Below are 13601 nucleotides of genomic sequence, written 5' to 3' on the forward strand. Positions count from 1 at the left end.
CTTCGGGCTCGGTGGCTCGCTGCGCTCGCCACACTTTCTATTCTCAACTCCACACCGACGTGGATAGTGGGGGTATGAAAAGGTCGTAGGACGCGTACCGCCGCCCCTCGCGGGCTCGCTGCGCTCGCCACGCTTCGGGTTGACGTTGATCGTGGGGTGACGTTAACAATTTGGGTGGCCATTATTCACTTCAGGGTGCCTATTTGGCCTCTGTGGCCCATTTAACATTGTTTCCTATGGAAAAATTGGGTCAATTGAGGCATTGAACAGGAAAATCGGGTCAATTGAGACATTTAACATTGTTCCCTATGGGAAATCTCGGGCATCTCGTCTGTCGCATCGCACCTGATTTTTTAGTGCATTCAATGCCTGAGATGGCCGAGATGGGCGCCCTTCTAAGTAAAGAGTACCATTTTCTCTCTATGCTTGGCAATCAGCCTCTCCAAAGGCTGTGAAAAATCCTTACAAATAGTAGAAAAAGACCCATCTACTAGATTGTAGGATAGGTAGCTTTCCATTTGTGATAGGCTTCTCGCCATCCCAGATTTCTCTAAAAAGATTGTGAAAAACTAAAGAAATATTCCGGGCTTTTTGCCACTGGACCTCTTTTTACCACTATTGTGGGAAGTCTTACTAAAACCGACATTTCCATCAGTGATTGATTCTATACTGTTCTTTTTCGTGCACATGTATATAAAAAAAAACTGATGAAGCCTTTGTGAAAGGCGAAACGCGTTGGATTAGTTTATGGCATCTTGAAATAAATGAAAGAATGCGTCTATGGAATTTTAAAGAGAAAAACTTTTTAATAAAAGATTTTTTAATACCAAGTTGTATACATTGTTATATGCGGGGTAAAATCACACTCTAACCAGGTGGTGGAACATAACTTAGCGCTCTCTATATCTTGGTGTCTACATTTCTTTGTTTTGTCTCCCGCTAACAGGGGTGACTTATAGAGTAGCTGCTCACTTGTGGCGCACTTAGGGTCATCACCCACTTATATATATATATATATATACACACACACACATAAATATACATACATATATATACATACAGGGGCGTCAACAGCAGTGTAGACTCCTGGGCATAGCAATGTATTGGGGCCCCTACCGATCCTCCAGCAGTGGGGGTGGTTTTTGAGGTCCCGCGGGTGGTAGGGGGTATTATATCAACCGCTCAGCATGTAGGGCCTGGATTAGTAATTTCCACTAATTACCCCTTTACTGCACAGATGGTGGGAGATGGGGTGGGAGAAGGGGGCATTGGGCTGAATGAAGGGGCCCTGATACATACTGTAACTTCTAGGGTGGTAGAAGATGTTTAATACACAGAGGAGGGTTGTATAGTGGAGTGGGCTTATTATTCATAATTTTCTGGTGGGAGGACAGCTTGCTTGACTGCAGATATCTCCAGTTTCCGGATATAGATTTCTTAGATTTTAATGGAATTAAAAACTAGAGAATCCCGCCTACCAAATGGTACTGGGGACTAGGGGATCAAAGTTCACGAGGCAGAGCAATCTGCCAATGAGAATATAAAGCTACATACCAGGTGTGTGGAGCTGGAGCAGTAACCAGTAACAGCTGGAAGGCTGATATCTCTGGTTCTGGGAACATTAGAGACAAGCTACTAGTGTCCATCAAAGGGGGGGAGTCCCAGACTTTGGAATATATCCTCAGAAAAACTCTACGTCAGACAGAACCTGAAATATCTGACTGGGAAGAGCAATTAACAGGCTTGGATGGGGACCACTGCTTTGAAGTCAGATATCTCCGGTTCCCAAGGGCCGATTTTTAAAATTCTTGTACCCCTGGAAAGAGGGGACCCTCAGCTTTCAGCCTAGGACCCTTAGACTCCTGGGAGGGTTTCTGGGTACTCAGAACCCCCCCCCTGCGTGCGCTACTGGTGCTGAAACTGGTATGCTGTTCATCTGCTACAAAAATAAAGACCAACTTTATCTGATCCAGTGTATGTGCTTCCTTGTCACACTACATGCCACTTTTCAACACTTTATTAGCGTTTTTTTCAAGCCATGGCTTGACAAAAATGCTAATAAAGCATTAAAAGATAGTGGAATAGGCGGCACTCTCCCGATCTTGGAAATGTATCAAGTAGTTAACAGACAACAAGCACCAACTGATGTCAAAGTTTCAGTTTTATTTCAAAACTTTCATCAGGGCAAAGCATACAAAAAAGACAGCTACCTTTATAGAGGCTCCCTGGCACCATGCTATGAGACACCTGACAGCCATGTGGGTAGGATGACATTAGAGCCAGCGACATGCTACTCTCTGAGCTCCCCACTACCACTGCGTTACCTAGCAACACGTGAACAATAACAAAAAATATGTATATATAAATACCTATGACAGCCAACTGCAATGAATACCGTATAGTAGTAACATCTTAGTCATAGGGAATACAACACGGGGTACCTGTATATATGGTGACATCATCCTACCCAATCAGGTGGCAGGTGTCTCATATCATGGTGCCAACAAGCCTAAAGGTAACTGTCTTCTTTTGTATGCTTTGTTCTGCCGAATTTTTTTTTAAATAAAACTGAAACATCACCACTGTCTTGCATGTTGGCCAGGCAGCTGGTCTAAGAAAGGCACCAAAGCAATACTTTATGGATTGGGGATTGATACAGGTAAATATAAATCCCAATTATTTATTTGAATATTTGTATATTAAGGTGTGTTAGTTTATTATGGTGAGTCTTGAGCCCCCTGTACAGCCACGGAACTACTGGCGGTGTAGACGGTACAGTGCATCGGGGCCCAAGCCAGTACATGGGGCCCGGCCTTCTGCTGTCTGCACCGGTATCATTTATTTTTACTTAAAAGCCAGTGTCATGATGAGTACGGGCCTAAGGGGGCCCGCGGTGGGGAAGCGTGGATGGGGGTGGGAGGTCGTGACGGATCGGATCTCTGTTCTGGATCCGATCCGTGGCACTGCTCCTTCTAGTGGCAGCCGCTAGCAGTGCGGGCTGTGATGGTTGCCTTCTGAGCCATGTGTGATTGTGCACTGTGCAGCCTGCACTGGGGGGTGGGCTGCAGGAAAAAGACCAGACCAGAGCTAGCCGCCGCATCTAAACTCCTTATCCTGCCTGGCTCCCTGATGTGCTGGTGAGTCAGTGGGACCATGCCAGCATAACAAGGATAAAGGAGGTCACCACATAGGTGTGGTATGTGAGTGGGGTGTGTGGGGGGGGGAGGGGTAGGAGATAGGTGATGTGCATGTTGGGGGACAATGGAAGTAGGGTGTGTAATGGAAGGATTATGGAGCGTATCTGGGATGAACAGAGGGACTAGGGTGTATTTGGGAGTAGAGAATTATAGGGTGTATGTGGGTGGAAAATTATGTGTGTAGTGGTGATAGAGGGTTATGAAGTTTATGTGGGGGGCAGGAACTGAAGTGCAGGATGTGTTGGGGGATAGCAGTATATTGGGTGCTTGTAGGAGATTAGGAGAGATGGGTATGTTGGGTATGGACAGGGGGAGCAGGGTGTCTGGTCCGTATAGGGGTATTGAGAGATGTGTTAGAGGGTGTATGTGGGCCGTGCATCTGTGACAAGGGGGCAGAGAAGTGCAATGGTAACAGGGGTGGCGTGGATGGAGAGGTGGAAGGTGTGATAGATGAAGGGGTGATGGGGGCAGACAGGTTGAGGGAAGGAGAGATGCAGGGGTGATGGGGGCAGAGAGGTGAAGGGAGAGAGATGCAGGGGTGATGGTGACAGGAACAAGAAGGGAGGCAGAGGTTCAGTGGAGCAGAGGTGATGGGGGCGGAGAGGTAAAGGGAAGGAGGTAGTGAGAGGTGCATGGGTAACAGATGGAAGGAGATGTGCAGGGAAGGAGGGACTAATTTGACATCACATTACCTTAGGGTCCCCCTGTTTTAAGAACCTTGGCCCCTCCAGAGCCCTAATCCTGCTCTGCTGCATGTACTGTTAATAATATGACAGGGAGGGGGCCAAGGCCTAATCAGGCTGCAGCCTAGAGCGTTGGGTCCTGGGCCGGGGAAGGCAGCGCATGACCACTCCATGGCTCTGTGTACCATGCATTCAGCTCCTTGGTCACTTAGGGGCTCAAACCAGCACCAACGGACATTTGAAAGATTGCCCCGCCCACCAGCCTATCAGAACTCATGATGTATGAGCCGCTGAGTGCATACCCCACAGGGCCGTGGCGGTGAGCTCGCTCCTCCTCTCTTGTATGGCACTAATATGGGAATTCTGTAAGTTGCACTAATGTGGGCAATGATTAAGGGGCTCTACTGGGGGAATGATGTGCGAAGGACATTAGCAGGGGCCTAATATGTAATGGACATTACCTGTGTGGCATAGTGTGTAACGTGCATTACGGTGTGTGTTATAATGTGAAATGGGCAATATGGTGTGCATCAATGTGTAATGGGCATTATGGTGTGTGGCAATGTGTAATGGACATTACGGTGTGCGGTATAATGTGTAATGGGTACTGCAGTGGGTGAAAATGTGTAATGGGCATTACGGTGTGCGTAATCCTGGCGCATTGTGTCTAAGGGGCTCTTTCAGATCGCTATCCTGGTTCGGACTCAGTATTTTGATCCCAGGTCTGGCCTTTTCAAACTAAACCCATGTCGCCCATTATACACAGGGCAACCCAGGTTTAACCATATTGATCACCTAGGTTGGTTCACTGTGGGTTTTCAGTTTGGTACTTTCAAATCACACCTCGACTCTGCAATAACCCGGGTTATAAATGCGATCTAAATGGGGTACGAAGGGCTCTACCTGGTGCAATATGTACAAGTGGCACTACTATGTGGCGTAATGTGAATAACGGACACTACTGTCCACACCACTTTACCACAAAGCTATGTCCAACATTTTTGGTGCCCGCCTTCAGGGCAAACATTGTTCTTATTTTGAGTATATGGTCTCATATGGTAAAGCTGCCCATTCTTCTTGTCAAAAAGCCTCCAGTTCCTGTAAATTCTTGGGCTGTCTTGCATGAACTGCACGTTTGAGATCTCCACTGAGTGGCTCAATGATATTGAGGTCAGGAGACTGAGATGGCCACTCCAGAACCACCTTCACTTTATTCTGCTACAACCAATGACAGATCAACTTGGTCTTGTGTTTTGGATAATTGTCATGTGGGAACGTCCAAGTACGTCCCATGCTTCCAGACTGATGAGTGCAAATTTTCCTACAGTATTTTCTGATAACATGCTGCATTTATCTTGCCATCAGTTTTGACCAAATTTACAGTGCCTTTTGTAGCTCACACATCCCCAAAACATCAGCGATCCATCTCCGTGTTTCACAGTAGGAATGGGGAACCCTCAATCATAGGCCTTGTTGACTCCTATCCATATGTAACGTTTATGATTGTGGCCAAAAAGTTCAATTTTGGTTTCATCACTCCAAATGACTTTGTTCCAGAAGTTTTGAGGCTTATCTCTGTGCTGTTTGGAGTATTGTAAGTAGGATTCTTTGTGGCATTTGCTTAGTAATGTTTTTTTATCTGGTGACTCGACCATGCAGCCCATTTTTCTTCAAATGTTGTTCATCTTGGAACAACCACACCACTTTGTTGCAGATAGTCCTGCATTTCAGATGAAGTTATTTGTGGATTTTTCTTTACATCCCGAACATTTTTCCTGCCAGTTGTGGCTGAAATGTTGGTTACCTGAACGTGATTTGGTTTCCACAGAATCCCTCATTTTCCACTCAGTTTGAACACTGCTAATTGGCATTCTCAATTGCTTGGATATTATTTTATATCCCTTTCCTGTTTTATACAGTTCAATTACCTTTTCCTGCAGATCCTTTGACAAATCTTTTGCTTTCCCCGTAGGGTGGAATTTAACTGATGCAGAGGATTCACCTGGCTGAATCTGCAGTAACATAGTAATTAAGGCTGAAAAAAGACTTTAGTCCATCGAGTTCAACCTATCTAACTTGTAACTACTGACTTGAGTATAGTCTTATCCAGGGCTGGGCAACACCGGCCCTCCAGATGTTGATGAACTACACATCCCAGCATGCCTTGCATCAGTTTCAGCATGGCCACATAGAAAACTAATGCAAAGCATCCTGGGATGTGTAGTTCATTAACATCTGGAGGGCCGGTGTTGCCCAGCCCTGGTCTTATCTATAGCAGGCATGTCCAAACTACGGCCCTCCAGCTGTTGTGAAACTACAAGTCCCATCATGCCTTGCCACAGTTTTGCTATTAGGGAATGGTAAGACTCTGGCAAGGCATGCTGGGGTGTGTAGTTTCACAACATCTGGAGGGCCAAAGTTTGGACATGCCTGATCTATAGGATCCCTTAGTGGCCAAAAATGTATCCAGTTTTAATTTCAATTCATTAAAAGTAGTTGCTGTAACCACCCCCACTGGCAAGGAGTTGCAGAATGTTACTGCTCTAATGGTGAAGAATCCTCTTCTTAATTCAGTACTGAATTTATTTTCCTCGAGCCTCGGTACATGGCCGCGTGTCCTAAGTATAGGCCTGTTAGTGAACAAATCATCTCCCAGTTCCATATGATTGCCAATCCTGTATTTGAACATACTAATCATATCACTTCTCAACCTCAGTTTCTCCAGTGAAAACTTGGTGGATTCTCGCTCCAATCACTATCCCGAGCACTTTTAAGCGAATATAAGAGTGAATCGTTTGGGTGAAGGGTGCGAGTCGGGCTGCCATTTCCAGCATTTAAACACCACAACAGCAACATCTCATCAACAATGGAATTCCATCATAGTGTTTTTAAACAACTATATTGTAACATATAGCACATCGCTGCAGAGACTTGCTTCGCTCTGTCCGTGTTTTGCTTGTCCGTATGTTAAAAATAAACGTGGCATGTAATAGGGAAATAATATGTAAGGTAATAGTAGGAAACCAGTATGTTATAATAGGGTCAGGTGTAAATAATAATTTAAAAACAAAGTATGTAATAACAGTAAAGCATACGTATGAGAACTGCAATATGTTAAAAAAAAAAAAAAGGGTACTTGTTTCCTAGCACGGAGCCCACGATTTTAATCTTATGCCATAGTTTTGATTGCATGTGATCAAAACTATTTTTTTATTGTACAGGCACCCTGATGGGTGATTACTATGTTATATGCACCCCCATTGTTAACGCCACCCCCACTATGTATGCCAACCCGAAGCGTGACGAGCCCAGCGAGCCCGTCAGGGGCGGTGGTACGCATCCTCCGACCTTTTGATACCCCCACTATCCACGTCGGCGTGGAATTGATTTTATATAGTGTGGCGAGCGCAGGGGGTATAAATAGGTTGGAGGACGCGTACCGCCGCCGCTCGCCACGCTTCGGGTTGGCCTTGATAGTGGGGGTGGCGTTAACAATGGGGGTGCATTTAACATAGTAATCACCCATCGGTGCCTGTACAAATACAAATTGCATGCCATTGTAATGGCATGCGATGCGACGCAATATTAAAATTGTATAGTGCGGCTCTTAGGACCCGAAAATCGGGTCCAATCGCATACCTTAATTAGTGGTATGCGATGGCATAAGATGGGTGCCGTGCTAGGAAACAAGTACCAAGAAAAATAATAATAAATCTGAGTAATGACAGCTAATGTATGTAATGAAAATAGGGTTTTCTACTCCTGTAGTACGAGCTACCCACTCACACTCAGGGAATGTCGGCCTATAGCAGAACACTGTCATACTCTAGTTCCCTTATGTACGTCACAAGTTAAAGTGATTACTGAGTACGATGATGAGCTAATGCTTCCTCTGCATGACTGCCCGCTACACCCGGCTGAATGAATGGGAAGCGCCAAAATGGCGGCAGGATTTATAGAGCGTGCGCCTGTGCCGTAATGAGCGCTGTGTGGGAGTACCTGGGCAGTGACGTCAGGAAACAATTGACTAGCAACTACCGTCTGATTGGATGTCAGGATCTACTACGTCATAAGCTACGGAATGAGTTAAAGGTTCTCCCTATCCCCAGGACACATCAATGCCTCCGTCTCCCGCCCCTTTTCACTTTCCCCTTTATCCCTGATTCGTTAGCAGGTGACCAGGGCACGCCTCTTTCCCCACATTCCGTTTAGTGGTTGGACTGTAATTGCTGTCAGTCACAGATCGGGTGGGCGTGACTTGGCGGTGGGTTGCGTAGCAGCAGCAGCTCTGCGAGACCGGTGGTGGCGTCAGCTCCTGTCAGGGGCAAACGGAGAGACGGAGCGTCCGGGCACCGGAGACTCCCTGCCCCGGGAGAGGCGGCGTCCACTCCTCTGGGGTTGGGGCTAGTCACGGTGAGTGCTGGAGGGTGGCGGCTTCGTGGTTACTAGAGCCGAGAGGCCCCATGAAGGGAGTAAATGTGCAGCAGGCAGGTGTGAGGGGCTCTGTGTCCGAATTGTGCCAGGCGTTCCATGATGTGTTCTCCGGAACTTAGTGGCGAGTGGGCACGGTGTGCCGGAGACACAGGCGGAAGGGTGCACTGCTTGTGTGCAGTACTTTATTATCCCCTACACCGGGCAGTGCCCCTTATGCAGATGGCTGATGGGTACATTGCACAGGGGCTAAAAGTTAAAGGTTTCATGTAATACTCAGTCCCAATAACACTAATGTTACTTTGTGTATCCTCCAATCATAATAACCCGCTTTGTATATTCTGAAGGAATCCTGTTGTGTTCTATAATATGTACATTGTATATAAAGGAATTGTGACGTGACCCTCTGTGCATCCCCATCATTACTGTACTCTATTGATCTGTGAAGTATCAATATTCCATGGGTAGTGTGTGTAATAACTCATTTTTAATCATCAGTGAAGAAAACTGTGTAAATAACAACAATAATTCTCGTGCCTTCTGTCTTCTCACCCATGCAGTTAGGCTTGGGTCTCTGACATGCTTCTCATTGCATTTGTCTTAATAAATGTAATAATATTATTTATTATCTTTTGCTGTTTTGGTAAGCTGAGGCATGGCTTCACATGCTTTGAGTACAGCATTGGAATGAGGACCTGTATGAAATGCTTTTTTTAGTTGGTTGTTTTGAGATACAAGTCCAAAGTGGTGCGTACCTGGCTATTTTAAAAGCTGTGTGTGAAATGAATAAGAGTATTGCATGCGTAGGGAGTGGGACCATAGTAATTTGTATTTATAATCCCTGTATTTAGGTTTTTTGTTTGGTTTATATTTAAAAAAATAATAATCAAACCTTGTGCTTAATACTTGGATTTATTTTGGTCTGACTCGCTACAAATTTGTGTCTGAGTTGTTGTGGTTTTTTTTTTTTTTTTTTTTAATATAAAGTAATGCACCACATATTTTGAGCTATTGTATTAGCCATGGCTGAGATGCTTTTTATTATGGTGGACTTAATAAATGGTAATCATTGGCCTTTTTGTGCTGGATAGAGTTGGAAACCTAACATCATAGACTCTGTGTTCCCTGATCAAATGCTCCATTCAGGATTCATTGATCAGATTGGACTACATATTCTTCAGGGTAAATTAAATGGATGTCTGGTACAGTGAATATGCTTTGTCTGTTTATTTATTTAGCCTGATTTATTATGTCCTGAATATATGTACACCACTGACTTGGCTTTACCAATTTGCATAAAAACAGGTCTTCAACATTTTCATCACGTGTAATTGTAGTTGGTGTCCCAATGGTGGCTATGCCAACTGTCACAATCCTAGCATTGGAATCCTGATAGCACTCATAATATCTCCTATGGAATCCCAACTGTTCTACTGAAAGTAGGTACAAGGGTGAGGGTAATTGTAAAGGGGCATACACACAATCTGACTGGGCAAAGTTTTGGACAAATAGATTACTTGGACACTCCTCCCCCTTTTTTTTTTTTTTTAAATCCTTACACTATTAGGTTCTTTGGATCCATGAGGTCTTCTTGTAATCTTAAGCCCCCATACACACAGGCTGACACAGGAAAGATTGGTTCTGTCTTTTTTTTTTTTTATGTTAAATGTATAAAAGAAAAGAATGTGTGTAAACAAAGGAATTTTGCTAACTATTTAAAGTACTCCAAGGGCCTGATTATAAATTGCACACTTTTGCCGTTCATCCATGGGCAAGTTTTGTGCAAATGCTGCCATGAACTAGACCTTTATTTATTTATTTGTTTATTAACAGTTTCTTATATAACGCACACAGATTCTGCAGCGCTTTACAGAGCATAGTTATAATCAAAAACACATAACGAATTACAGCACAAGACAGTTTAGGACAAGTACATGGTAAATATGGATAGTTGCACCAGGGGACAGGACACTGAAGCAATTATCAGGGTGGCAGAGGTTTATATATTCTAAGAAAGGCACATGAGGAGAGAGGGCCCTACTCGTGAGAGCTTACATTCTAAAAGGGGAGGGTTAGACAGACAGGAGTGACACAGAAGGCGAAGAAGTGAGCTTAAACAGGTTAGGTTGAGAGATTGTCAGGTTTTATAGACCCTTCCATACATCCATGCTGCTGGATATGCAAAGACAGAAGTCCACAATTAGCGCCGGTGCACACTTTAATGCACATTTGAGGGGTCCTTCTGATTGACTCTGTAAGTGGCGAAGCTTACTGAGTCCCTGTGACGCCTCCCTGGCGATTACCTGCCACCTTATCCCATCGCATGTGCCCGCAGCAGGAGAAATCATTCAATGGTTGGCGGCTATCAAATGATTTTCCCTGCCTTCGCGAATATAAGTTAGTTGAGACTGGCTTTTATAATTGCAGCCGCCCGACCATGTACCCATGGAAACACCCAGGGTTTCCCATGGCCCAGCGCCGCCGCCCACATCCCTCCCTCCCCTCTGGGAACTGCCCAGCGAGTGAGCAACTCACCGCCGCCATTCGCAGTTGGGGTTTGTGCATGTGCAAACCTTGGCCATCGGGGCAGGAGATGGATTTGGGTCACTACATGTGAACCAAAATCAGCCCCTTGATGCGTCCTTATGCGCTACCATATGCACCAGGTACAACTTATCCATTTGAACATGGCCTCCTATGCCTTTCTGAAAACTTTCATTGCAATGTCTGCAAACCTCCCATAATATGCCTACTTAATGGCCCATTGCTGCGTGTACTAATAGTCACTGCTCAGGAATGCCCATCACTTTTCCACCCATTTGTGATACCCAAACACAGCAGCACTTTTCTGCGTGCACTGTGTAATGCATGAGGTGCAGCTGTAATTAAGCTCTTAATTACCTGAACATTGGAATTGCATGCAGATAGCGTAAGACTTGGAACTGGGGCCCTATTTTCCTTTATGGACTATAGCCATCCCTTTAGTATTGGTCTATGGCTGTCCAGATTTCCATGCAGCAGCTAGACTAACTTCCCTTCCTTTGTCAGTCTTTACATTGCTTGCCTTTTCTTAAAAACATTCAATTTGCAGTATGTCTACAAAGGCAGGAGGGACATATTTTAGGCATGACCTGCTTTCATGAGTTTATACTTATTAGTGATGGAATGAAGCAAATGATCAATATGATATGGTAGAATGTTTCCTACACATTCTTGCTAATGTAGTGGCATGGGTACATTATTAATTCCGTGTTTTTCAAATCACAGTTGGTCTCCTTCTCCACTGTTGGAAAAAGCAGACAGCAGTGCTACAAGCCTGGCAATTTAATGAAATTCACCTTTAAAAAAAAAAAAAAATAATAATAATCAGGGATTGGTAACCTTAGCTCTCCAGCCATTGAACTACACATCCCAGCATGCCTTGCAACAGTCTTAGCATGGCCAAATGGCAAACCTGTAGCAGGTCACGCTACATAAATAATAATAATCACGCTACATAAAAAATAAAATCTTGGATGTAATCACATTAACAAGCGCTATAGCTTGTTAATGTGATTACATCCAAGATTTTATTTTTCTGGGGTTTGCTGGTTTGTCTACATCCTTCAACTAGTGACCATGTACTCCTATGAATGTTTCTGTTGCTTACCATGCCAATTATCATTTTAGGTTGGTCTAATACCACTCATTTAAGGTAAGCTGTATGTTGTTCTTAAGTACTGTCTTTCCATGTTATTGTTCCTGCAGGAATTTGTACCTGTCATGCAGCGGTCTCTTGTAATATGGTAATTACTGTGAGTTGCCTATTTAAATCCACACTACTCATCTTAACAGGTGTGACAGCAGTTGAAAATAAATGTGATGTTCAACTCCTATTTCAAATACATTTTTATATTGGGGGAAAAAAGGACACCAGAGCATTACTCCAACAAGGACTGTAATTACATTGTATTCAAATACATAAACTTTAATATGGAGTTGCAAAAAAAAATTGTATTGAAGGAATAAAATTCTCGCGCGCTCCAAAAGAACACTGCCGCGGCTTTTTCCTTCAATAAAACAGTCTTAACCATAACTGTTCAAAAGTGTCATGTGCATAGAAAAATCTATAAAGGAAATCCACAGACCTGTGTTATATGCTATACTGCTTCAAGTTTCTCAAATACAATGTCTTTATCTGCAACAATGGTGACACTCGGGTATTTCAAGCTCCATGTAGAAGACAGTTGTATCTTGTCTTGCTCTCCTTAGCCCCCTTCGTCTTTAGAAAACACGTTTGATGTTGCTGTACCTCTCCTTCACGTTCCTGTTGTCCTGATGACAGGAGCTGACAGTGTTGACTGCATCCAAGGTCCTCCACCACATGACCTGCTTATGGGAAACAAGTCCTGTACATCTAGACACCCAGCAAGTATGGGTGACCCTGCACTTTGCTGGAGATGAACCCAAACCCTAAAAAAATGCTCCATACCATTATCATTCCTCCACCAAGCTTCACAGTTTGCATATTGCAGTCAGACGGTAATGTTATCCTGGCTTTGGCCAAACACTGACTCCCCTATCTGACTACCAACCATAGAAGTGTGGTTCGTCACGCCACAGAACACCTTTCCGCTGCTCCACAGTCCAGTGTCTATCTGCTTTACACCACTCCATCCGACGTTTGGCATTGCACTTAGTTACGTGAGGCTTGTATGCAGCTGCTCTGCCATGGTAATGCATTCTGTTAAGCTCCAGTTGCACGGTTTTTGTGCTTGCGTTAATGCCAATGGAATTTTGGAACTCTTCAGCTTTGGAATCAGTAGAGCACTGGCTAAATTTACGCACTATGCGCCATAGCATTGTTGACCACGCTCTGTTTTTTACATGGGTTTCCGATTTATGTGGCAAATTTGCTGTTTATCTTGAACACTTCCACTTCCTAATAACACCACTTATAGTTGGCAATGGAATATCCAGCAGGGATTAAAATTTCACAAACTGTTTTATGGCAAATCTGGCATCCTATTTTTATATCACAAATGATTGCAAATGGAGGCTGCATGGCTATGTGCTTTATTTTCATACACCTGAATTCAATAACCGGTGTAGCCAAATATCTTTGTCTTTACGTACCTTCTCATAATACCCTCCTCACGTCATATTTTTTTTAATTGTCAATTTATTTAGTTTAAGTAATTGCCCAAAATATGGGACTGCAATTAGCATTGCATGTGGGACTTCCCTTTTTATAAGGCATGTTTGGCGCACTGTTAATAAATTTGCCTATGCCTATCTTTTAAGTTACCTT

General features: G+C 44.0%; 1 protein-coding gene across 1 annotated transcript in view; it reads left to right on the forward strand.

The window, feature by feature from the left end:
- Positions 1 to 8080: 8080 nt before the first annotated feature.
- RNF41 (ring finger protein 41) overlaps positions 8081 to 13601 on the forward strand; it is a 62511-nt gene continuing 56990 nt past the window's right edge. The window contains exon 1 of the mRNA XM_083169158.1: positions 8081 to 8293. The gene's annotated coding sequence lies outside the window, so the exon portion shown is untranslated. The remainder of the gene's footprint in view (positions 8294 to 13601) is intronic.

Source organism: Crinia signifera, chromosome 2, assembly GCF_055691185.1.
Source record: "Crinia signifera chromosome 2, ASM5569118v1, whole genome shotgun sequence".
In the NCBI taxonomy this organism is placed as follows: domain Eukaryota; kingdom Metazoa; phylum Chordata; class Amphibia; order Anura; family Myobatrachidae; genus Crinia; species Crinia signifera.